At 35.9% G+C, this 27,407-nt stretch overlaps 1 protein-coding gene and 1 long non-coding RNA gene across 1 annotated transcript; both read left to right on the top strand.

Moving 5' to 3' along the window:
- Nucleotides 1-27,407, top strand: part of LOC112957885 (roundabout homolog 2-like) — an 809,913-nt gene that overhangs the window by 403,620 nt on the left and 378,886 nt on the right.
- Nucleotides 16,498-21,900, top strand: LOC112957887. The gene is made up of 3 exons (XR_003251293.1): nt 16,498-16,659; nt 16,897-16,967; nt 21,817-21,900. It is a non-coding gene; the product is annotated as an uncharacterized LOC112957887 (long non-coding RNA).

Genomic DNA, 27,407 nt, shown 5'->3' with positions numbered 1-27,407 from the left:
ATGGCGTAGTTTTCTCAGTCATGGCATGAGACTGAGGCATGGTCGTACACATGGTCCCACATGTGTTAGTAGAGCAGGGTCAGAGAATGTTATCATGCATGTCCAAACAGCCACCATCATCTTTAACAGCTCAGATGCCGCCTTCATGTAAAGCTAATGCAAATTTCTAAGTCTGATAAAGGATGTCTTTTCACCTTAAAATTATGGAAAATGTTCTTATTTTTAATGAGCTCAAGTTTACAACAGATTGTGGATCAACCCTTTAGTTCTGCCATTGCATAATTTGAGCAGAGACAAGTGCTGCTTTGAAGTGTCATTGTGCTGTGGAAAATCTGACATTCAGATTTAAATACAAGATGCAGTGCTAAGAGAGTGGGAGATGCAGACTCCTGGAGAAGGAAGTTTCTCCAAATTGTAATAMCCACCTATACATATTCTTCCAGTCCCTCTGATTCAGACGTAAATGTATCTGGTTTGCATCACAGAAGTGAAATGTCTTCTTTGATTCTCCTACAAGTTCCGCAGGAAAAGCCAAAATCAGGCTAAAGAGAGCAAAATGTTGCAGAGTGTTGTTTGATTTTTCCTCCCTCCCCCAGTAAAACAGAGTGAGTACCTATTATGATCAATATGCAGCTATTCCATTTTGTGCTAAAAGCTGTCACATCCTGTGTCGACTGTGCACAGCATGCTCAGTTGCTTTAAAAACCAAAACTTTAATTACCTGGGTGGGGGACTTGAGAGGTTACCAAGTCAATATAGGATTGACTTAAGGATGGAAGACAAAGAAGTGAAAGGTACTGTTTTCTGGAACKGTTAGAAGTAAGAATATTTTGATTTCTTTTGGGTCATGATACAGTATATCTCTGTTGCATACTATATAATGCAGAGATATGAAATAAGTTGGGGGAATGTGGCATTCTATTTTCACTGACTCTAATAAATGGCCTTAGAAGAGTGATTAAAACCAGAACATTCAGGTGGAAACATTCCTGCTGTATTTGAAAATCTGCTTGTACCTAACACATACCAAAGGGAACATTGTTTAAAAACAGTTAAAACTTAATGAGAACTCAGGAGTCTAGCAAGTGAGGTTTATGGTGTTAGCGTGATTTATAGAACCTCTTAATTAAAATAATTAAAGGAATTGCACACCTTTACAAAGGTTTTCAAGTGGAGAGAAACAGTGAGGGTTTTGCTGCAGCATTTTCTGGACATTGTCATTTGCGGTATTTTGGCAGGAATCAGAATGAGATTCGGTATTTTGCAAACTGAGTTTACTGATAAATGCTTAGCTTCTCCTCATGTGTCCTTTAGTAAAATTTCCCTAATTTTCAGTTTAAGCTGGAGTGATTAATCTGAATGATATTAAAGAGAAGAGAGGAGTATTTGCAGGAAGTGTATGATTTATCTCTTCCTCTAGAAGTTCTGCACTAGCTGTTCTTTTCACATGTTTCTTAGCAGTTCTCTTAATAAATATATTTTAGTTTTAGAAGTATATTGTACTTCAGGTATCCCTGTGACTTAGGAAGACAGCTAAGTATGATAATTTACGACTGTGGGAACACTCCATCCGTAGCTGTCATGCAGTGTGGGTTTTTTTAAGATACAATAAAAAGCAAAATCATATCACAATATGTATCAGAAAACAGAAAATGTAGCATTCACCTTTAATTTTGTATGAATTTATGTAGGCAKCATGGAAAGGTCTGTTCCCTGACTGCAGACCTGGTCTCTCACTGGTATTAATTGTTGCATGTATGTCATTATCTTTTATGAATCTAAACTTGATATCTAGTGGCATGTATCATCAGTACTTATGAGTCTAAACTTGATGCTTCATGGCAGCAAGGTCCAAATATGGGGAACTTAATTCTAGCTTCCAATTCATAAACTTGGCAGTTGTCACTATGATTTGTGGCACTTGGTGATGCCAATTAGACTGACTTTAAAGCTCTCTCCCCTTCCCGGAAATCCATGCCTTGCCTGTATCTCTTGTGTTTATTGTCAACTGGAACTGCATCCATAAGATTCTGGTTGACTCAGTTAAGGAGTCTTAAAATAATTCCTCCTTCTAGCTGAAGTCTGTATTTGTGTAAACTATTTTGGGGAATATTAAATTATTGACATGAGAAGTAACRTGCATTAATATAGTTTACCTAATGACTGGAGTTAACTGCCATTAGATAAAAAGCCATTTACCTAATGGTGCTTTGTTTTTTAGTTTTATTTTACTACAGTTGTCTAGAAAATAGCTTTTTAATTATTATCCTGAAGTGCTTACGTGCATAGAGGCTGAAGTGAATAAGCATTCTGGGCAGAAACATATAGAGAATTAATATATTTTGTGGTTTAGAACSATGCTTCCCAAGACATTTAGCCTGATGACTGCAGGGGCTGGGCAGAAAACATTCTGCAACTTTTCACTATATTCTGCCTTGTGTTTTAAAATGCTTACCTATATACAGTGAGCATCAGGATAGGACAACATTGTGCCCAAAGCCAAAATATATGGGTTCTATTTTTTTTTTAATCAGAGAGACTGTCCTTTATCAGTCTCATCTGAAGGAAATAGAACAGGGGTTATCTCCAGCAAACTAGGTGTCTGGCTCCCAAATGGAAGCTTCTATAATAGTGATGTGGTCAGTTCTTTTAGACTGTGTGTGTCAGTAAATATATATATATATATATATATAAATAAAATTAACTGAAGAAATATATGCCTTCTTTTCTGAAGCAGGGCTGCAAATAAACTGCTGTCCTTCAGATGCACTTGCATTCAATGATTATACTCTCTTATTTACAGCAGGAAAATGTATTTTTTCCTTACATATTTTAAAATAAAAAGATATTTTAATGGAGAATGATTTATAAATCACTCATTCATTTTACATGTCCATGAATTCAATCCTAGTTTAGATTATGTCAAGAATGACAGACATAAAAAGCTTTGAGTGCTTTCTCACATGGTGTTTATCCTCAGATGATAGAGCTTAGCACACAAAAGGTTTACTGAAAGGAATGTTCTCARTCCCTAAATAGAAAATACTTCAAGCAGCCCTTCTGTGGGTATTGTGCAGACTCCATGCACTCCAGGGGCTGGTCTGCATTGCAGGCAAGAAGGGGAGCAGATATGCTTGGTCTGGCTCAGGTGCCTGGCCCAGAAYGGTTAGTGTTACTTCTCACTATATTCATTTCATATTTGCAAATGTGAAATCCTGTTTGCTTTGAATAAGGTATTTTGTGCTATTTTCAGAAAGTAAGGTGGAACTATGCCTGACATTAAAATTTGGGGAATATGACTGACATTTCTACTTTATCAGAATTTTTTTTTCCAAGAACCCTTAAACAGAGGGTTAGTGGAAAATGTGCAAAAAGGATTTGAGCTATGAATTTGTTGATTAATGTTGTTTACAGATTTACAAGCTTATCACAAGTACATGCAGAGATAACTTGAATTTAATATGAATTGCTGAAAGTGTGCATGACCTAGTGCACATTAACGTAAGCAGGAAGATATATTCAGACTTTTTGCTTACAGGAAAATATTGCAAGGGGTGAAGACTTTACTACACTTTTTGGAAATAAGTGAAAACTTTTCAGTCAGTATTATACCCAACTCAGACACTRATAAAATGCTGTCCTCCAAAATTATAATTCTACATCACAGCTTTCTAACAAGCTACACTCACTTTATTTACTTCCAATAAGACYGGAAAACTTTCCAGCAAGACTGGAAAATGAGTTAAAAGTCCCAACCGCCACTAAACATGCATTTCTGGTAGCTAAACATGTGTTGATATGTAGTTTACCAGCAATATAAATAAGACTGTGTGCAAATTACAGTTCACATATGCTATTTGCAAGAAAAATAATAGATGCAAAAAGTGTGCACTTTATACCATATGTAGGATGTTAATTATTAATGCGCCCTGAATATCTAATATGTTAGTTTGATATAACAACAGATGATATTAGTCTTTTTGCCTAAAGTCTCAAGCTATGAAAATGCAAGAAAGGTTTTCAAGATGTTTGTTGCCTAACTTTCATGAGGGGGAGCCTGAGGCTGTCATTATCACATGGTTTGGCACTATAGCAGTAAAAGAAAAAAAAAAAAAAACTCCTTGAGTTAAGAAACTCAACAGTTGTAGATGTTTTTTGAAACACAAGGTTTTTTGGGAATCAAGGCAGGAATAATTTCACCCTTGATGTAAAAAGATGTGAGGAAAGATGCTGTAACGTTGCTGTGCGTGTGTTGGAGGGGCAGACCTTGCACTGCTAAGCTTGTGTCTGAGGAGGTCACGCAAACATGCACCATCACGCTAGAAATGCAAAACAGGGATATGAAATCTGAACTCAAAAGAACGGTCCAAAAAACCAACCTGTTTGAGCAATGAGGTAAAAAGCTGAGATATTAACCTTACTAGGAAGTTCTCTTTCAGACTTGACAGCTCCCTAGCTATCTTCTGACTAAGGAATTATGTGTTATGGGACATGCTCAGAGGTCACATGGAAAGGACCTAAGAGCCTAAATTGTGCCTTAAGACATCTGAACTCTGATTATTGTTAAGCAAAAAGTGTCAGGTGGGGACGSTTTCTTACCAAATGCTATAAAAGTTGTATTTTAAATATATGGGATGTAATTTATTCTAAAACACTGTTTAACCATTTTATAAGTTTTCCAAGCGAAGCTGTGGAAGGCTCTTACTAGTCCTTACTTTTCACATTACTGAATTATTTATTAAACTACTTTAGTATGAACTGGAAGGCCAATGTTTAATTTTCCTTTTGTCTGAAGCCCATTTCTCCAGCCCCTGCTCTAGTGGGAGCAATGAGATTTTAAAGATGACTTCTTTCTAAAACGAAGTAGGCCAAGTACGAGGAGAGCACTCCCTTAGCTTAGCAGCTATCTTGTGTTCGTGACAAGAACTGGCTTTCTGCTCCAGGTCTCAAGATTACTTTTATTTTTCACAAATTTAAAGTGCATACACATCTAGGAAGTTGATGGAGCTGCAACTACAATTGCAGTCTTTGAGGACATAAGGAGGTGTTCTGGCTAGGAAGTTGCTCTGTCCTACTTTATTATTACTGCATTATGTTTTTGAGATTTTTTTCCCCCATTACTTATGTGTGACCACATCTTGACTTTGTGCAAATATTATGAGTCTTAAATTTTTCATACAGTAGATGGAATCATTTCCACGCAGTAGGCCTCTAAAGCAGACYGGCTGCCCTAGATATGTCTTAAGCAGGAAACTGGTTCAGAGGAAATATAACAYGGCTAATGCCAGATTGAGAAATCCTGCTGTCAGCCTTGAAAGRGTTAATATGGACTTAAATATATCTGAAAGCAAACACACTTAATGATAATGACAAGTACTTATGTAAATGAACTCCTAATACTCATCCTCCAGAGGTGATTAAGTCTTTCAGGCCAACTGGAGATTTCACCCAGCAGGGGCCATTTGGAATCTGGTAAAAGACAAAGGCTTAAACAACTTGAGGGGTTAGAGCTCCAGTGCTGCGCTTAAGCCACATTTCCCTAAATCATTCCTTCCTGCCATGCCCTCCCCTTTCCTCCAAGTAGGAGTTGACAACTTCACTTACCTGGTAAATCCTCTAACCTGTGTGTTTAAAGGTGTCTGAGAGCATGGTAACCTATCACACAGTCATATGCTCATACTAAATAGACTGGAATAATGAGCAGAGCTAAGGAATTGTCTAGTCTGATGCTTAAGTATGTAATGTAGGATCAAGGAGTGAAATGAAGGAATCACATCTGTTGCTAAGTTCTGCAGACTGTGTCCACAAAAAACAGCTACATTTTTATTAAAAGCTTCACTCTAATAAAAGAAATAGGTCAAACAAAACAGGGAGAARAGACCTGGAAACAAAAATGAGCTAGCTTTCTTATCCTAAAAGCAGGAAAAAAAAGGAAAATTATAGCTAGTGGAACGGCAATGTAGTAACAACTTTTTAATTTACAATACTTCATTTAGTATAAAACTTGTGTGCTGCTCTCATGTAGGTGGATGCCACTGGAAGGTTTCAACCTGATCATTTTTATTTTGTCTCCAATTTCACTGCAGAAAATAGCTATTCTTACCTGAAGGAAAAGTCTTGAAGACATCATTAAAGGAAAATAACATGTAACAAGATAAATAAAAAGAAGCTAGTGTAAGAATCACACACAGAATCACACAGAATATTTAAGGTTGGAAGGGACCTCTAGACATCATCTAGTGCAACCCCCTGCTCCAGCAGGGACACCCAGAGCACAGGGCACAGGGTGGCATCCAGGTGGGTTTGGAAGATCTCCAGAGACGGAGACTCCACAGCCTCCCTGGGGCTCCCCCAGAGCCTATTCCAGGGCTCTGTAACTCTCACAGTAAAGAAGTTTTTCGTCATATGGAGATGAAACTGCCTGTGTTTCAACTTCTACCCATTTCCCCTTGTCCTGTCACTGGCYACCAATGAGAAGAGATTGTCTCCTTCCTCCCTGCATTCCCCTTTCCTGAACTTATACACATTAATCAGATCCCCTCTCAGCCTTCTCTTCTCCAGGGAAGAGGCCCAACTCACTCAGCCTCTCCTCATACGAGAGATGTTCCATTCCCTTAATCWTCTTGGCTGCTCTTCTCTGGACCCTCTCCAGAAGCTCCATGTCCCTCTTATACTGGGGAGCCCAGAACTGCACACAGTACTCCAGGTGCGGCCTCACCAGAGCTGAGGAAAGGGGCAGGATCACCTCCCTTGACCTGCTGGCAACACTCCTCCTGATGCAGGCAGGATCCCATTGGCCTTCTTGGCCACAAGGGCACACTGCTGACTCATAGTTAACTTGGTGTCAACCAGGTGTCCCAAGTCCCTCTCCGTGGAGCTGCTTTCCAGCAGGTCAACCCCTAATCTGTACTGATGCSTATACACCTTTACAGATATGAAATACATGATCTGCTTGAAACAGGCATGTATCCTCTTTAAAGATGTACACATGCATCCATATATACATATACATATATATATGCTTATAGATATGTGTTTTATATAGCTATATTTGTTTAAGGACATATGTTTTTAGTTCTAGCTTTTCTTTTCCTAAATGCATCTTCCTGTCAAACAAAAACTGTGGTTTATACAAACAGCCAATTTTAAAGGAACTTGTTACTCAGAATTACCTGCTTTGTGCTATTGTGACTAGTATTTCAGAAAAATGTTTATGCAGGCATATGACTCAACAGCTTCAGGAAAAAGCAAGTAGTTAACAGGTGTTATCAATTATTCCTCAATCTGGTCTTCGTAGCTGGGAGAAGAAGATCCAGCTGTCTGAGGTTTTCTGATTAAAAATTCCTTCTTAATAAACTCCCAGTCTTTTGCTTGTGCCTGCACATGTTTTATACTTTTCTGTGGGCTTGGGGAAATGAATGGATTAGTAGTATCATGCCTCTGAGTCAGTAAGTTAATTAAAGGCTGCATGTATAAAATGGAACAATGAATTATTTAGTTGATAACAAACATGATCTAAAATTCCATTTGCTCACATTTTAAGTCAATTTTTAGTTTCAGAATTCATATAACAATAAGCAGTATTTTTGCATAGTGCTAAAACTAAATGTTTGCAAATCACCTGTTTGCTAGAGTTTCAACTAGAAATCTCTTGAGCGCTTTCTGACTTTACAGTTGTGGTTTTTGGTTTCCTCCTTCTCCCTCTTCCTTTCCAGTAAAATTCCAAGGAATGAGAGAGAAGAGACAAAATACTACACTTCTTACTGACGGTCAACACTAAATATATTGGGAAGTATGGACCTGAACTGCCGTTCCTGACCCTAGCATGTTTACAGAATCTCTGTTAAGATTTTGCTATAACTTTACAGTGGACCAACTGAAACTTCAGAGATCAAAACCTTCCAAATCACGATATGAGTCTACAACACAAAATGCATATACGCTTGCACATCACACCTATGTGCTTGTTTCTCATCCTCTAATTAAGGCAACCTGTTTTCTGTGCAAGCCCCTGCAGCACAGATATTTCTATTGATTTCACTGGGGCTTACAAGCCTGTGGTAAACCCAGACAGATTACTTTTCTACAAAAGTTTTATGTCTTTTCCTTAAAAGTCATTATTTTTGTACTGTACACTTTATACTTGAAAACTTCACTCTTACATATGCTTTTCTACACCTTCATCGTCACTGTGAGTATGGAGCATCCCTTAAATCTGCAAGACTGACTGTCATCAGCTCATGTAACTTACAGTGTCCTAATTGGAAACAACTCCACAGTGTTTCTTTTATTTAGAGCCAAAAGAGGCCGTTGATCTATTGTTCATAATGAGTGACATCCATTTGGCACGGGAGAATGAAACATCTACTCTCTGAATCTGGTTTATACAATAAAGTATTTATTTTAATAGCTGAAATCAATGGTAAATATTTATAAAGATCTGACTGATGTAAGCACTTAACTCCCACAGACGTTCAGTGAGAGCTGGGCCTGAGCCCCCTAGATTGAGAAGGGACCACACATCCCTGCTGCACCACAAATGCTGTAATTCACCTTTGGAGTCCATATGATCCATACCAAAGGCTTAGAGTTCTCAGACGAGAACAAAGACTGGCCAGTCACTCCCTTTTTTTAATTAAAAATTAAAATTAGGAAAAAAAAAAGATAAAAGAAAATTGTCCTTCWTCACTCCATCAGAGCATAATGACTTCTGCTACGCTTTTGAGAAGAGGATGTTGGAGGAGGGGCTCTGTCCTCAGATAGGAGTTGTTGCCATGCGTGCCTGTAAGGTCAGGTCTCAGCACCAGAGACCAGTGCCCATCCAGGGACYCCTGAGCTCAGTGTTTCTTACAGCTATTTTCACATAGACATATCCTGAAGTGCTCATCAAATTCTCACTCTGAGAACTGTTTTTTTGAGGCACCACACAATCCTATTTGAAATATGCTCTCTAATGGCATAAATATTTCACATGTAATTTGTACTCTACCTTATTTAGCTGTTTTTTTTTTTTTTTGAAAATATTAGATTTGCAAAAAGTGGGAAGACAAAAGTGCTTTTTTCTTGTTGCCCGTGCATTTTACCGAAGGATTGGGTCCAAAGCTTCTGCTAGCTGGACTTGAAGAGGTCTGACTTTGAAGGCTTTCAGTTTGCACTTCCAAAAATGTTAGTTCTTCAGGGAATTTTAAGCTGTGCAAATACTCATTCTAAAAAGTGAAACCTTCTTACCTAAGAATGGCAAAAGCTTTCAAATGTATCCRAGGATATCCTCAGAACACTTGATTATTGAAGGCTGGACTACWCATTAAGCACAGTTTTGATTTGCAACAGATCACTGAAAGATGATCTGAAAAATGAGAACTGTTCAGAACTCTCTTAATTATGTTGGTAAGCAAGAAAAATCCTTATTCTTTAAAATCAAAATGTTTCTGTAAAATGATGCTAGCTCCTGTGAATTTCAAGGTCTTTCTTTCTTTCTTTCTTTCTTTCTTTCTTTCTTTCTTTCTTTCTTTCTTTCTTTCTTTCTTTCTTTCTTTCTTTCTTTTTCTTTTCTTAATGCAATGCCTCATCATGCTGCAAAAATGAATATAGGCCAAGTTGAGGATTCATAAGAAGGGGGAATTTTGTCAGTTTTATTCCTCCAGAGGAAGTGTCTGGGGGAAATGGATAATTACAATGCCAATTTTTATTATCAAAATAATGTGAAAAAATTATGACCTGATAAATCTGTCCTTGGATGGAGATTCTCATTTTGATAATCTCCCTAAAATGAGTAATAAAGCACCTCTGATTGTAATAAACCATTTTTCTTTGACATTTCATGATAAGTGTAACAACAAATAAAAAAGGAACTTCAAAGACTGCTTACTTCAAAAGCTCTATAAAGTCCATTTGAATAAAATCCACGACTTTCATAAAAGTGGTGTTGAAAATGTCATGAATTAAATTAATGGTCTACATCTCTTTGCTTCATATTGTCTGTATTTTAATCATAATTTATTCTTCAGCACATCCTGCATGTTGTTGATTGAAGGAAATATTAAATCCAGCTGAGCTTTGGGCAATTTTAAAAGGAATGAATGAATATAATTATACATGTTAATAGTCTTGACTCTGCTTTTTCATTTGCTCCTGCCTGTCATATAACAGATCAGTAAGCTTTACTTTTTATACCTATCATTAATCTTTCACAAAGAATCAAAAAAGTCCATTCTATAACTATATTGTTTTAGTTTTCTTACTATATAATGTTCTTACTGAGTCACAAAAATCAGCCACTGATGAGTTCATTAGCTCCTGAAGAAAAAAAAAAAAGAGAACAAAAACTTTTCCTAATAAAAAATGAAGTTTTAATGTTCCAAATACAAACAAAACAAAGAAAATCTCCAGCTGAGTTGACTCTGAGGACACTCTTTTGAGAATTTAGTATAGTGTAATTTGATAATTATGAGGAGTATTAACAATATAGAAAATAATTTTAAATTAATTCATGTTCTTTTAAGCAGAATTATTCATATATGTTTTGTTGGTATAATTTGTCATGTTTAGTGCAAGAGCAAAGTAATTTGAGTTGTAATCAATCTCACACRTTGGTCATCCATAGCTCTGAAATACATACTCTAGTTTGTGTTTCTTCTATTTGACTACCATTTGATATAAAGGAACAAATGATTCTCTCATTAATACTAAATAAGTACGGAGGTAACTGGAACAGTTGATACTTGTTAAGAATTGCACAATACAATAACACTTCGTGAACACAATACTTCTTGAATGATGTATAAGAAGTCTCTCTACATAGACTATGCTACCAAATGGAATATACATTCAGAAACACACTCATGAGCACAGCTGATTACATTTGCTGATTCTTGCCACTGAATAACGTGTCATGGGGATAGGAACTGAATAGCACATATCCACTTTTAGTAGTGTTTACCATTGTACGTTAGTAATGTTAGTTTAGTAATGTTTACGTAGGAARCAGTTTGAAGAAGGTGATATTATCAGATCTTCAAATAGTATATCCTTGCTATTGTTTATTGAAACACTGTGTGGAATTAGTCTTTGGTGAATGAAAAGCTATGTTTAGGAACAAACTCTTGMCCTAAGAAACAAGGAATTGCACAGTATCTAGAGCAGGTGTGTAAGTTAGAGAGCTCTTACGGACAGGTTCATATGTTTTTTTGTGTGTGAATTTTCATTCTGTGCCTTCTGCAAAGAAAATTTTTCCGTAGTAGTTTGGGTGTCTACAAAGTAAAAGTTTGCTATTAATCCAAGCTGTGCACATATAGCACAGATAGCCTGAACACCAAGATTTTGTCTTTCCTGTTAGACKGGCCATGCCTTGCTTCCTGTTCTGAATGACTTTAACACTATGTTGCAGGAAATGCAGTAGACATTTCTGAATTAGATTTAAACTGAGTCCCATCACATATTTTGCTCTAAGAACTAGCCTGTCTTAACTACATATTGCTAACAGGTGCTAACAGTGTTACAGGTGTCCAAGCTAGCTGTCTAATGCTTGAGCGTGGAATTATATGTATGTGTGCTTGTGTATGCATACACATATTCATACATAAATACGTGTAGGACACTTGTGATTTCAGCACAAAAAGTTTCCTGTTTTTTCTACTTCAAATCTGTCTTCAGACAGAATCAACTATCAGTATCAACTATCCACTGAGAAACTATTGCCTCTTCTGGACACCCATCTGTCCCAAACTCTGGGTGAAATCTTCCAGGTCATTCATCTTAATGTTAAGACTATTTTCCAAGACAACGAGCCTGTATTTGATCTTTTTGCTGTGCACTGTCTTTCCCCATCCAWCTCCAGTAAATTTGGTCTTGAGCAGTTTCAGTCTAATTTGACAGGGGGATACAAATACTTAAGAAAGATGTTTTTTTGAAATTCAATGTATTTATAGTATTTAGTATATATAGTGTGTATTTATACAATTAATACCTGGTATATTGGTGTACTCAAAAACATATCTTAAAACGCATTTCTGAAAGTAAGCATTTCAGAAAGTAAGCATTTCAGCAGAGGGCAGACTCCAGTGAAGAGGGATTGCAGCAGGAGCTTTTGCTTATTAGGCACCTAGGGTCACCTGGGGAAGAGATATCTAGGCACCCCTAGCTGGGGGTGRCAGGGGGGGACCCTCTGCTTAGAGTATAAACTCTGTCACAGGTCAGTGGATCTAATCACTAGCCCTAGCTGCCCAGGAGCCAGTCTTCAGTAATAATGCAACCTGGTGCTCCAGCATTTTCACAGATTGTGAAATTGTCTCTGCCTTGTGATCAGAGTCACTGCTAAGGGCACGAAGGAGATGAGCAGCTCTCTGACCCCCTTTAGGAACCGGTRCTGTAGCAAAGAAAATGGTTATGGGGAGAATGGTGACGTGCAGCATCTTCTCTGTTTTGTAGCACCCAAAGGTGGTGGATTGTCAGGGCTTGGCTCACTGAATCACCAAGGTCATTGTTTCTCTGAGCTTATGGAGAGCAGCTTTATGGATCGTTTCCTGAGCAGTCCTGCATGACTTTCTGAAGGTGGGGCTCTGCTGGTTGTGTGAAGCTCTGAAGCAATATGTGACAGATGTGCGTTATACTCAATTATATATCTACTGTAATAAAAATGCAATTCCTTTCTTGCCTTATTCATGTAGGATTTGGGAGCCTAAGCAGGATTCAGAATCTATTGCTGTAGGGTTATGATTCATAATCTTCYTCCTTCTCAGTCTTTCCTCTTGTTTCTCTTTTTTTTTTCCTAGTATGCCATCACAGTTACTGATGGTGTTTTTCTTTGTCATGCCTTAATTTTACCTACATTGATAAAAATGGAGAAAAGAAACCCTTAGCATCATAAAAATGCTAGGTAAACATGCAATGAAAGTAGGGGTGTGTTAATTTTCAAGATGACAGATACATTTTTTCACAAAGACTAACTTTGTAATTTATCCCCTAGAGAACTAGATAATACAAAATACAAATAATACAATTCTCTGAAATGATAATTTTTGCCAAGGTTTTGTTCRTAAGATATTTATCCATGAACATTTATGTTAAGTAGCATTTTTGGCCTTTCCGAGAAAGCATAGCTATCTTGATACATTATTCACAGACCACATTTCAGCTAACAATATTAAATTTACCCTGGAAAACAATCAGTAACAAAATTTCCCCTAAAGAAAAGCAGAAAATATAATCATGGCATGTGAGTCTTTGTGTAGTCGTCCTTAAGAGTCCACATGCACCAATGCCTGAATGCTTCTTTAAGATCACATCGGCTGTCTCTTGGGATAGATGAAAAAGGTCAAGAGGTATAAAGTAATAGAGGGAATAACAATTAAGGAAGCTAATCCTGTATGTCATCAAATAACCTTTACTATCCTTCTGTGACTCCTTTAAATTAATATGGTCAGATAGGAACATAGATGCTCATGCCTTTCTAGTAAGATTGACAATTTATTATAAGGTTTAGTGTAGCAGTAGCCAAACCCTGATTCGTTGAAACTTCTGGTTTTGTAAGGATGAGTATTGAACATCTGAATGGCATATAATGACTTGTCACAATTATGTTAAATTAGAGAGCTTTATGCTTTTCTTATCATGCAACTGAAAAGTTRCAAGGAGGAAATATCAGCCTGAATTGATGTAATCTTTGTGACAGTAAACAAAAACAAGAAGAAATGCTGGGATTCAAGATTTTCAAGCTGAACTCTAACCTAAATCTGGGCCAAACTGATTCTCTGTTTTGACCCATCTCTGCAAAATGTACAGCAAAGATGAAATTTCCCGTTGTGCAGTCAGATAGCATTAGTAAAATCCTCAACATAGATCTTAAAATGTTATCAAGCATGATTAAGTAGTGCATACAATCATCTCTATGAACCTTCATCTTATGAGTAAATGTCCTTCTAAAAACAGCAGTTAAAAATACCTTAGATTTTAGCTATATTGCTGCTAGTGTTTTTACTTAGTTGTATGAATCTGTATAAAAATATGCCCTTATTAGTTGGTGATAAATACTACTTTTTATGCCTTGCCCAGTTCCCATAGTATTAAATATCTATAAAGGTCAACAAGGACTATAAGGAAATATCCTTTCAAATGATAAATGTTAGATTGTTATGGATGAAAATAAAATACCTATTACAATATGTTCAAAAGTATTAACTCTTCTAGATTTTTAATGCTATTCCTAAACTAGTAAGGCGTTACAATAATTGAACAAATATCTGATTCTTTTAAATGGAAGAGCTGTATTTGACTGCAGTCAGAAAGCAAAAATAGTCCCAGAAGCGAGAGGCAGAAGGGTAGGAAAGCCACTGGGTACTGAAGCAGTCTTGCATTAGTGGGGGACACACTCTGATGGTGCRAAAGCCTCTTCTGTCCATCTCTGCCTTCCAGGCACACACGTGCTCTAAAGCTGTACTSTTGCACAGCTGTCTGGATCATAATTCATGCATAAAGATAGACTTCTTGGAGATTTTGTAGGAGATCACAGTAAACAGCTAAGGAAGAGAAGCTTATCACATCTGTATTGAGCAAGGATTTATAGGACTGCATTAAAAAAAAAAAAAAAAAAAGAGTTTGTGATAATCCAAAGAGCGGAAGAGCAGAGAGTGGTAAGGAAGTCTGGTATGCCGTATTGTATACAAAGTGAGCATGATGGATGCATATATACTACTCATTTAATTAGTAATACATAAATAAATCATGCATTGTAATGTTATACTTTTTAACCTTAAAGCATAGTGAAAAYCTGAAACTGATAAAGGAAAGATTTTAGTTAGAGCTTTAAAGTTTAATTTCATTTGCCCAGGAGGCATATAAATTCATACTTATTCTATTGCTTAATCTGATTTTTCAGATGTCTTTCTTTCCTTTAAACTGAGCTAAAATACTGGCTTCTGCTAAATTCACAATACCTTGTTTACTTTTTGCTTTTCATTAATCCCTGARTAACAGTTTATAGAATGAAAGCCTGGCCCCAGGGAGGTCAGTGAGATTTTTTCCAAATATCTTCTCGGGGGCGGTGGTCTCAGCTCTGTGTTTTACACCTTATGCAGGGCACTATGACAATGTGTGTCTTGCTAAAAAGAAAGGAAGGAGCAACTTTTTGGTGCCCCTGCTGCATGTGCTGGCACACCTAAGATTAACCCTGTTAAGATGTCCATCCTAAAAAAAAGTTCTCATTTGGAAAGAAATATCCTAAAAGAGAGCCAGGTAAGTAAGCTAAGCAGCTTACCAGAGCGGACAAGTGGGGGCTGCATTCTACYTTGGCATTGGTCTGCGACACACTTTTTATTAAAAAAAAAATGTATACTATTTTGGCATTTGGTAATAAAATCATAACTTTATCTGAAGACCAAAGTCATTATGTGCTACCCACTAGGAAAATAACACTAAGGCTGAGTGTAAAATAAATAATTAAAGTTCATTTTAGATTGATTTTGCCTGATGATAGTGCTTATGCGAGCTTTTTTTTTTTTTTGGATTATTTTACATGTATTTCTTACCATTGGCTAGACTTTCAGGATCCTTGTGATTTTTTTCAAAATTTTAAAACCTATATGAACATTAAAACTCGAGTACATTTACTCAGTTTTGTTGTTGAATTCTCCACCAGTTAAGGCAAAATCTGAGCCTATTAGATCTGTGACAGAGCTCTTTGTTGCCACATCAGTAGGTTTTTGCCACCTAGAGCTGGATGCAAAGCTTATTTCCTCACACACATGTTCTGAAGTTCCCTTTATTTTCTCACTGCCTCCATCAAGAAATTCCATTCCTAATCGTATATCTGGATTTACACCTATATCAAGCACGAAACAATTTAAAATCTTTGACAATACAAACCTACCTAAATCCAATTGCAGGATCAGTATCTCCAGTAGTACCCCCAGATATAATGGATTTCTTTTCCCATGCAAGTTAGTTTAGGTTTGCTGCTGTTCACATGTAGTGAGAGGTGACCTCTTGGCTTTGATGAGTGAAATGGAGACGGTTTCAGGTCTCAAAAGGGASTAGGTGACTATAATACCTGCACTGCGGAATGTGGCCTACTAGGCAGGCCGGCAGATTTTGGGCAAATGCAGCCTTCTTCACATTATATATATATATTTATTTATATGTATACTCACATATATTTTTTTGGCCTGTGACATCCTTTTCTGCTAACAAAGCAGCTAGTATTTTGACTTGTCCCTTCCTCCTTGTCTCTTATTTGGTACAACTTCTCTCCACAAAACTCTCTGTTGTTTCCCTACTTGAAGCACAATAGTTCTCTCTTCTTTCACAAATGACATAACTATTCAGATTCTTAAGAGGGAGTGAAAACTGAGACAGTTAAAACATAATCATTACTAGGAGTGTTGTGCAGGCTGCATTTTTTTGCCTCACAAGCTTGATTAATTAAATATTTATGAAAGAGAAACACCTGGCACACTTCCATAAACAAATAGGTCTCCTGTGGGTTTGTAACAGCTGAGGAGATTTTTGAGGGACCACAGGGATCTCTGAGTAAAGTCTTGCTCCCAGCTTGAGTTCTTGCACACTGCCGTTTCTCATAAATATGCACCAACGTACAAGTAATTTCTATTTTGAAGACAGAAAATGCAATATCAACAGATGAAATCCAAAAGACAGACAAAGAAAAAGGTGAGGTTTAGGCAGAACAGAGTTGCTCTAGGTGGGCAGACTGAATCGGCTTTATTTATTGAGGAAAGGTCTGATGCTAAATGAGATCAAAGAATTGGGGCCTTTTCTTATGGTATTTGGTTAGGGCTGCTAGTTAAATGCTGAAAGCCATAAGATTTGTTGAAATCTAAGGGGCAAGGGGCAAGAAATTATGCAAGACACCTAAAAGTGGGAAATTCATTCTTTTCACTATTTCAGCTGCTCTTCCAGATGGATCTACTCCTTAGACACTTCCTTGAGTCTTCATCTTCAGGGGAATATTTTCACTGGTATGTCATACTTTAAAAATAAAAATAGCTGTGCCACCCCCTTCCGTTACCACTGGGCTGGCATGATTGCTTTTATCGACCACAGCYTTGCCGTGGTCAGCTGCCTATAGCTGATTGTCTTAGTTCTTGGGAGTGGAAATAATGTAGCTGTTAGTGTTAAATTCTTCTGTAATGTCTTTTACATGTGCTTACATGCCATGTGCTGTCTGTGTGTTGTGTTRTACTTGATCACGCTCCAACTGTAATTTTTGCTAGGAAATCTTAGAAACCTGCCAGCTGCACTACAGCTCTGAAGTGAAAGGCTCACAGTATGTGGGAAGATGATCAAGACGTATTAAATGTTTTGTGTTTCTGAGGCTGAGGGCTAAAATTAATTGTGCTGGTAGCAGTTTTGGATATGGTCAAATGTTAATTCATTTCTCAAGTTCAGGCACAGCAAAGTATCTAGGTGAACCTTTAAAACTCGGATTTGTTTCATCTTATGTTAATTTAGTTTTCCCCTTGCTGGAATCACAGCAATACCAGAATAAGTCGTGTGCCTTTTGCATTTTAAAGTTCTGAAGAATATTTTTTTTTTAGTTATTAACAAAGAAAAATGTTTTTTCTGAGAGTTTAAATTGTTAATCGCTAAACTAATACAGATCTTTTTTTTGGTAAACAGATTTTTTTTTTTTTCTCACACTCAGTATAATGTATTTGAATGGAATGTTTCTGAGCTGTGGCTGTTTTAAGTATTAAAGTTAAGATAACCATAAACACTTCTATTTATCAATAAAAGTAAAAACTGGAGTTGCTAGGGCAAAGTATTCCAAATGAATCCTCACCACTGGCTTATTGTGATAGGATTCAGATGATGTGGRTTATAAGGTGATGTGGAAATAAATCAGCATTGTGTTTAGTATTAAGATAAGTCATAACTCATTTTCTAGGTAACTTAAGAAAAGTGAAATAGTATTGTTTCTAATGCTGTGAAATTTGGTCAAAAGACTAATGAAATCAAGAGTTTTTTTTTTTTTTAATGAACTACAGTATATTATAGATGAGACTTTCACACCTCCTTCTCTTGTATTGTGCAAAGCATAATTCTASGGTATGAGGTTTAGAGAATTTGCTTATATTGAATGTAGAATCTCCTTTTATGCAACACCTTCTCTTGCCATGTTAACCATATATATCTTTTTTATTAAATTTAATATATATTTTCCCAGAAGTAGTATGCACTTATATGTAGTTTATCGAGATATATTGCATTTTTAAGGGGATGTTACAAAGCTTAGCTTAATTTAAAGCAGACCTCTTGCATACCTGCCGTTTCATTTGGCTTTCCCTGGGCATCTATAACAACAGTGTAATATGTTCCAGGTTTACCTGCTCTCTTTTGTTCTTCTTGTTTATTTGTTTTTAATTGAAAGTGTTGAGCACATATTTCATAGATAAACTAAAATCATTCTTTGAAATTAATGGGGATACTAGGTGCCCAAGGACTGAAGAGCTGKATCCCTAACCATCAAAAGTGTTTTGTAATTGTATATGGTGAAGGTTTAAATGTCCTGACAAGGAAGAATATTAATACTGAGTGCTGGCAGACAGATCTTGATTTAATAAAATGTCTTTATTTCCTGCTAACCAAAAATGAACAGTGGATTGTTTAAAAAGGATGAACCACAGAAATCACCTTGTTAGATATAAAGAGTTAATAGCATTCATTATAATGAGATAAAAAGTGATGGTTGTAAGGTCAAGTGTGAGAAGGAGAGAGTTCAAAGACAGTGTAGACCCTTCAACATAATACAACATAGCTTTAAAAGTGAGAGAGGAAATGCATCGCTTGATGAGAAGAAAAGCCTCATGTAAGCTTGATAAATATTCAGGGTTTGTGTGTAATGAGAAATGGAATCTGATGAATGAAATGTCATGGTAAAATCATTTTAATCAATAATGGAATGTGACATTATTCAGACCATAGTAATATGTCTTCTCCTTTTTATTCCTTCCCTGTGGTATGCTTTCCTTCCATTTTCTTTTTTAAAATAGCTTTTTTTTTTTTTTTTTGCCTTAACTTGAGATTGGTTATGCTAATGTAATGTTGTTATACTTCTTGCAGCCTTTCTTCTGCAGCTAAAATGCTGAATATGTAATGTCAGAATTCTAGACATAAACACAGGAAAATAGACATAGTATATAGGAAGACACAGTTTTTTCTGGGAATATTTATCTATTGAAATAAGATTTTCTTGTGTGTCTGTCCTCCAGTTTTGGTACTGTAGAATATAAAATTGGGACTGGGTAAGCATAGGTGCTGTATATRTGTGTAGGGAATGCTTGTTCAAATCATAATGTAATGTAATAACATCATTATAAATAACTGGGTAATTTATGTACTATTGCATGGTAGCTGTCATTTGCTTTATTGCAATGTTTATTTTAGCATAATAAAATGAGATATTTATTTTCCATTATTGAGATCTTGTGTTATGGCTTTAAAAATGATGATTTTATAATGTCTGTTGATGATAATGCTTTGCCATCCTTATGGACCCTTTTATCTGAAAACCCTGAAGTTAATTTTGAACACTGAACAGATAAGCCTGTCAGTTTATCCTCATCRTTTTATAGAGAAAGTAATTGAGAGAAAGAGAGAAATCACTGTTATTCAAGGTCACATAGAAAGCCTTTGACAAAACCACCACAACCACCACTGAGCTATCTTGACTCCTGCTTTGGCTCTTCAGTCATAAGATCACTTTATTTTGGACTTCTCAGCCTTTTGGTCCAAATGGGCCTTTGTGGACCCTTTTTTGGGGTGTGCAAAAGGCACAAATCTGATTATTACACTACTTTCAGTCATTTGTGGACAGAAGCTAGACTGGAAGAAATAAACACACAGACATGCACACACCTCCTAAAGCAGGACAGTTAGAACATACCTTCTGCTAATATGCCGTGGGGGTCTTTTTGGTTATTTTTGGTTATTGGTTTAGTTATTTTTAAATTCTATCTCCCTTTAGATGTTCTATGTATTTCACAACTTTTGGTTCCTGCTCTATGGTATTTTAACAAAATAGTAGGTGAAGGGATAAAAGTTGATTTAAAAATTATGAACATGCATTTCTCTCTCTTTATTTGTTTAATTGTTGGTAGCTATTCATCAATGCCTGAATTGCTCTTTCTCYTTTACTATAGTAACATAAAACAATGAATATTGTCCATACATCAATATCAAATGTTTATTTTTTTTAACTTTATTCATATCATAAAATTTTGCAGAAATTATATTGATGGAAGTCACTGATCCCTCTTGCAGAAGCTGTTGTATCAGTTGCGTTGAAGGCACAGTTGTTTGATTAGCCATAACAATTGTTTGAAATTGTTGGCCTAAACATAACCAACCACAAGTAATTGTTGATGGAGACATTAGCAAATGAAGTGCATATCCAAGAAGGGATTTTAAAGAGGAATGCATTGGTACACTTGCTTCCAACCTCCTCAAAATACYTTGTTTCTCTTCTAGGCCTTCTTTTTCTGTATAGGGCATAAAAAAAAGAGATAATGATTTTCTGTGCTGAAAATCAGGGATAGCAGAGAGAAGAGACAGCTGCAAAAAAATTCTCATTCATGAGAGGGAGAGACTCSTGAGGTCTCTGTCTGCCAAGCTGAGGCACCAGCTCAGCCCAAGCAGTAGGATCTGGAGATGAGAGGAGCCCTTTTCTCCAGTTTTCCTCTCTGCACTCCATACAGTGGCATCAAATACTGGGCATCAAATCTGGAGGAGAGATATGCCAGAGGTGACTTTGTTCCCAGCTTTCCAGTTTCCTCCAGATTGCGATGACTAGTCCTCTTTCTGTCCGGTAGAACAGTTCTGYACTGTTCACTACCTATTGCTGGCATGAGGTACAAGTGGATTTGCAAGTGCACATTTTTTTCTTTTTCCCAGAATGTGCAAGAATATGTAAACAAACACATACGAGGAAAGAAATATCCCATTTTGACAGGTGTACCACTCTGCYCAGTGCCCCAAAGAGATACAGTAGTGTTTCTACCTTGCTAAAATAAAATAGTATCTGTATTATGACAAATTAGAATATCTTTAGAAACCTATACAGCCCAGCAGAAATTTTCTTTGTATTTTCTAACTTCAGACAAGTATCTTCAGGATACTTGTATACAGCTGTAACTMTCTTTAATATTGATAGTTAGAGAAAGTATTGGCACTCTTTTTAAGTTTACATGTTAAGAGTCATGTAGCTTGAATCCTCTTATCACAAGATAGGTAAAGCAAAAAATATTAATATAGGATTCCATATACTGTTTTGCAACAACGATGTTTAAAAATCAGTGAGCCTTATGGACATTCTTGGCACTCCAAAAATCTTGTTATCCTTGATCCTCAAGTTAAGCAAAGTATTTATTTTCATGATGAAGCAGTACATATTGCTCAATGTTGGTATTTATTTTTTTACCCTCTTATAGGGGATGGGCCAGGAGGAAATAAAATAAACTTTCATTCTTAGGAGGTGCGGATAATTTCTTCAAGTTATTTCATTTGCATTATGTGAAAGGTCATTTGTAATACACTGGAATGATGGAAGGTTTCCTAACTTTAAAACATAATTTATTAAACTAAGAAATGCTTTTCATGCTATAGGTGGTTTTCATGTTTCAGATGTGCTTTTTCTAGGAAGCATTGCAAATGTGGGAGCAATTAAAGGTTAAGGCTTAAGCTTAAAGGTAACTTATATGAAAATTGGCAAGTATTTGAGAAAAGCAACTATATAATATTTAGGTAAATCCTAAATACTTGTTTGTATAGGTTTTAAGGAATGCTCTCTTTTCCATTTTTATTTTTTAGATTTGAAGGCTAAACTCCTGTGAGGAAAAGATCTAGTCAAGATAGAATTCTCTCTTCATTGTCAAATCCAAATAAAGTCCTTATTAAAAAAAAATCTGAATGTGTTTAGAGAGTGCATTCATGATTGGTTGTAAACCACTTTATTTTACTGAATTGTTTAATTTGAAAGGCTGGTTGTCTTATTCAAGGTCTGTCAGGCTCTCAGCTTTTCTTTTACAGTTAAGAATCTTCTAACGTTATTTTTAAAAACACATTAATGGAAAGGTCTATTTTAATAGTATTCTAAGTTGAAGTAAATGCAAGTTAGATTGGCTTTGGGACCGTTAATGGAAATTTATGGCAATTTTGGCATACAATAGCATGGAACAAAAATGTAAACAGGACTCTTGTACTTACCTGCTTGCCTGCCATTTTCAGCAAGTATGAAATCACACTTACTTTAAAAGGACATACTAGTTATTAAGTAGAGGAACTGCAGACTCTCTTAAAATTCAGTATGCATCTTATCACCTGCTATCAAAAGACTATTGACTCTTTAGGGGATCTTACAGAGCACAGTAATTGCTAGCTAGGGCTATTATTAGGAATATTTATGAGATAAGTAATAACTCTAACCTTCAAACCCTGTATGAATTGGATTAATTTTAAAATACTGGTCTGCATATAGATACTTTTTGATGAAGTTATCAGCAACAGCAGTTCTTGTTTTGAAGCTGAAAATGAACCTGAGCGTGACTTCATGAATTTTTCAGCATACCTTTGATAAAGCTGTTATCTAAATTTGAAACATGGGTTTGAGTGTGTGCTTGCACATTGTGTATAACAGGTTACTTTTAAGAGTAGATGCTGTAAAGAAAATCAGAGCTGAGCCCTGTGACAGATTAGCTTCACTGACTTCAAGAATATTCTGATGGGTAATCCCAGTGTTTAACATCCATTCAAGGCAGATAATCAGAATTACTCCCAGGAAGAGCCTCTCATTTTCCTCRCCGATTATCGTTATCTTTCATGAACACCTCCCTCTACTTGCTTTGGCCTTTAAAAATAGCATAGAAGCAAAAATGCTTGTCTCAATAGACTTTGAGGTGAAGTGGTTTACTTAAACACTGCAAAAGTGCTTAAAATTCCAGGGATTAATTACAGGAAACCCTTTTTTTTTTTTTTTTTTTTTTTTTTTTTTTTTTTTTTTTTTTTTTGTTAAAACTAGAGTTACATAATCTTGGTTCTTCAAAGCACACAAATTGTATAGGAGGCTGTGCGTGAGCACTAGCTGGCTCTGCCCGTGGAAGAGAAACCTGTAGTTGGAGTCAAAAGATGGCAACAAAAGTTCCCATCACCTGCAGAAGCCCTGCTGTTAATCAAATGCTCTAAGTGACAATAAAACTGTAAAAGAGGCCATTTGGTCTTCTTTCATTTTCTAGTATGTTCCTGCTGCAATTAAAATATTGAAGACAGGCCAACAAGTGTTCATGTCTTAGGTACTGAAAGCATGATGGATATCTAGGAACACATTATTGCTTTCTATTATCTGCTCCTGGCTAGATGAAGGATTGCTCTTGGCTTCAAAAGGAATAGTGTAAAGGATCCAAAGAGGCACTGTTCTTGGATCTAATTTGAAACTGTGATGAATGCAGATTTTGCTAGTTGTCCTTTTATTTAAGTAACCAAAAATATAGTTTTGTAGCAGGATTTGAGCAGGATTTGGCGTGTGAGAAAGTGGAGCACTGTATATAAATATGAGGTAAATATGAGGTTCAAAAGCTTTTTTCATTTTTTCATTAGGAATTGCCAAAAAATCAGAGGTTCCTTTGGCCTTTTTTTTTTTTTTTTTTTTATTGTGTTTTATGATATATTTTAAAACTTGGAGAAGCTGCTGTTCTGCTTTTTTCAAAGTTTTCTGCTCTTGTAAAATAAAAGTGAAGAAAAACATAAATTGTTTTTTTAGATAAAATTGCCTTTCGTACACATACTAAAAATCAGTTGTTTTTAGAGACTTCTTTGACTTCTGTTTCATACTTTTTTTCATACTTTTTGATTTTTTTCATGGGTTAATTATTTCTTGTGAATACCCCACCTTACTTGCTTCAGCCTTTGAAGAGCAGTGCAGAGGGACTTGTCCACTCTTCTCTCTCCTGAAATAGAAATTGAGGTGGTTCACACAAGTGCTTAAAATTTTAAGGATTAAAGAGTTGCATATATAAGAATTTTTCACACAAGGTTCACTTCCTTCCCCATTCTACGAATTGATGGCATGTAAAGTGTCTGTGTGCAAATTGCTGAAGGTATTTTTGATTGAGAAGGGGAASCTCAAGATAAAATACAGATAAAATTAATATTGAAAGACTATGTTCTTTAAGTAGCATCAAATTGTTGGGTTTCTTTATTTTTCCTTCAATATTTGTTTAAAGACAAATTATTTGTTTATAGACAAATTATTATATCATGAGCTATGAGAAAAATATCAAAACTAAATTTTACCACAATATGTATATTTCTTTTTTTTTTCCATAAATATTTCCTTGAGTATTTGACCAACTGGGTTTCTCCTCAAAATGTTCTTTTCTTTTGGATGAGAGTTTTGAGGCAGAGAAGAGCAATTTGCCAAAAGAGTGTCATAATACTTTATACAGGCATTTACAGAGACTTCCAACTCCCCTGTGACAATTTCTCATATTAGAATATTTTTCAWTATGCATCTCTCTTTCAGGTTACCAATGAATATCCTTTAGAAGAGCCAAATATTCTGTGTCATCATWTGACAGCTTAATGACACTCTTAATGATTCAGTTTAGAAAGGAGGTACATGTTATATAAAACTGAGTCTTTTAGATATAAAACTCATATATATATTGAATATATATCATGAATAAAAGCTATACACCAAGACTAATAAGTGATTTTTTTACTTTTTTTTTTCTAAACAAAATCCCAAATGCATGAAGCTGTAGAGAGTTCAACAAAAATTTAAAAATTCGTAAGCAAGAGAAAAAGGAAGATGTGGTCCAAAACCAACCTGTTTTTCCAAATAACTCAGTAAAAGATAATGATGCACATTAATCATCATTAATAGGAGGGATAAGGGGATGTAATTAATTAAATTCTGAGAACTTACTGCAATCTTTAAAAAAAAAATTGTTACTCTGACAAATTTTGAGAAGTTAATACCCTGCAGCTCTTCAAACATTTTCTATATRAACTGTACATGGTTCTTTCATGTTTACTTTGAAAAATGAGTTTGAAGYAGGGTCTGCAAAGATGACATGAGCTTACACAACTTACAAGTCCTGAAATGAAACCATCTTTGGAATAAGATTGTCATACTTTGAAATAACTTGAAGTCCAAGTTTGGAAGAGACTCGAAAGCTAGTGGTAGACTTACAGAAAATAAATAGAGGATTTAGAAATAACAGCAAAAMCCACAACCACTTTGTTATTGAATAAAAATGCACAGAAGAAGATAGCCTTTAAGATGCTTTTTGGACCTTTCCTTCCGTTCCCCCTAAAAGGTTCTAGAGTATGTCGACCATCTCCCTACCTACTCACCTATGTGATTTAGGGTAATATTTGGAAGTGCAGATTTTTGACTTTCAGCAATGCTCAATGCTGTGTCAACAGGCTTCTTAGAACTAATTTCTTACATAAAAAAAAAAAAAAAAAAGGTAATTTCCCTTTCCTCTCAGAAAACTAGTCTGTTGGTGCAACCRTGTAAAAACTCTGTATTTTCAGAGGGCTTTATCTACATGAAAAACAGGCCCTGCAAAGGAGTTATGGCTGGCTGGAGATTTTTTGAGGCTRCAGGTAGATATGCACAGAAAATCATGCCCACAACCTATTTTCTCCCCACTATTTCCACCCCAATGGCAGCATTCCTAAAGAAAAATTAGATCTTACCACCAATGTTTTCTAAATTCATGTGGTTAACTTGACATTTTCACAAGAGAAGAATAATTAGGGCTATGCTCCTCCTCTTTCTCTTCTTTGATGCAACAGGAAACGAAAATGGTAGATTTAATTTTCAAGTTTGCAATCTGTTTTCTCTTTCCACCAATTTTATAGAAGTGTTTCTTATGTGAATAATTTACTAAAACAAAATTACCCTGTTTGGTATAGCTTCCAAGACTTCGTACGACTTTTTGCATTGAATTGGTGGCATTGATGAACTCCCATTGATTGCTTTGTTATGGACTAAATTGAAATTACCTTTARGAGAAGAGTTTGGTAGTCCCTGTCACTGCTCTTCCAGAGATGTTGCAGTGCCCAGCTATTCCCCTGCATATGTGGACTGCTTATACTAAACTGATAGCAATAACAGGAATAATGTTCACTCCATTCTGTGGAAATAGATTGCAATCTGTCTGTTGGCTGGTTTCCTTGCTTACACTGCAACTTTCAACATGGTAATGAAAACTCTTGTTTTTGTTATGTCACAACAGAACTTTTGGATGGAGCATTTTACACTATAGCAGAAAGTAAATGAGAAAATCTGTTCCCTATAAAGCTCAGAAAAATATAAGCAACTTGCACCATTTCTGTGGAATAATAGATTTATTTTTCTTGTCAAGAAGAGCAATGTTGATAACTTCCTGCATTGCAGAGACTCCATAATTTCACCTATTTTTTTTTCAACAAGCCAAAAACTTCCTGTATAGTTAAAGCATAACCATAAGATATGATTATAAGGATTTCAGTTGCCATCACAGCCTGAKAATTCTTTGCTGTGAATTTTACTGAACCTTTCTGATTTTTTCAGCTTTCAGCCTTGGATCTGTTACCTCTGCATTTAGACTGAAAAGCTTTGCCTTATCACAACTACTCTATACTATCCACTCACCAATGATAATAAAGAAAAATTATTGTAATAATTAAGGTTTAGCGATTTACTGTGTTCCACTGCAGTGCAGCATGGGACATCATCTAGGACAGTTTAAGGAAGAATAGTAATTTACTTGAACTTGCATACCTTCACAAAGCATTTGATTTTTGTCAGGTAATGAATAATATATATGTACTTGCTATATGTTTATGAAGCATTTTTAAGGATGTGCTGAATACAGAATGGATGCTTTTTGTGAAGAGTAGTAGAAGAAAGCTCTAGATAAATGGTATAAAATTTTGTTAATGTTTGTAAAGGATTCAGAATTCATTATCTCTTTTAATACACAGACAGTGGAGAAATCCTCTATCTGAAAATCAGAGCAAAATTTTGATGCTCTGCTCTAACTGCTTAATGCCACAGCCACTGGAGAATAGTAATGATGCAAGACTAACCAATGTTTCAATCTTTTCTGAAGGCAATACAAATATTTACTCCAAAGTCATGTGACATTGATAGAGACAACAAAGAACTTGTGCTACAGCCGTTATTCCAGTAACATCCATCAATAAGGTTGCTTTTCTATTATTATGATCCATGTCTTGGCTGGGAAGTTTGCAAAAAGACACTTGTAATAAGTAATGAAGCTTGTCAGAAGACAGGAGGAGAGGCTGTTTGGAATGGAGTACTTACGGGAGCTAATCCAGTGCTCAATGTATCTGCTAAAATGCTATTAATCTTAGAGTTAGGACAACGCTTACAGAGAAACAAAGAAAAT

This window comes from Nothoprocta perdicaria, unplaced genomic scaffold (genome assembly GCF_003342845.1).
Source record: "Nothoprocta perdicaria isolate Ctin4 unplaced genomic scaffold, notPer1 scaffold_78, whole genome shotgun sequence".
NCBI lineage: Eukaryota > Metazoa > Chordata > Aves > Tinamiformes > Tinamidae > Nothoprocta > Nothoprocta perdicaria.
Note: the sequence above shows the minus strand (reverse complement) of the source record. Positions and strands in the feature narration are given on the sequence as shown.